We start from the raw sequence: 216 nt of genomic DNA, 5'->3' as shown, positions 1-216 counted from the left end.
CCCCTCCCCCCCTCCCAGCCCTTGGCAGTGAAAGTGCCAAGTCTTAACCATTGAGCCACCAGGGAATTTCCACAAATGGTCTTCCTTGAATTCACATAAGACTAACATTTAAGAGGGGTGATGAGGACATAAACGTCCATTCTGCTTTGGTCTGAGTGGATTTCCATGCCTCTAGATTTTCTTCCAGTGGGTGGATCCACTATCTTTGGGTGAACC

The 216-nt window shown here is 48.1% G+C and overlaps 1 protein-coding gene across 2 annotated transcripts in view; it reads left to right on the top strand.

Moving 5' to 3' along the window:
* NEBL (nebulette) overlaps positions 1-216 on the top strand; it is a 346434-nt gene that overhangs the window by 287429 nt on the left and 58789 nt on the right. The gene's annotated exons all lie outside the window — the stretch shown is intronic.

This window comes from Lipotes vexillifer, unplaced genomic scaffold (genome assembly GCF_000442215.2).
Source record: "Lipotes vexillifer unplaced genomic scaffold, Lipotes_vexillifer_v1.1 scaffold1332, whole genome shotgun sequence".
Taxonomy (NCBI): domain Eukaryota; kingdom Metazoa; phylum Chordata; class Mammalia; order Artiodactyla; family Lipotidae; genus Lipotes; species Lipotes vexillifer.
This window is presented reverse-complemented; position numbering and strand designations above follow the sequence as displayed.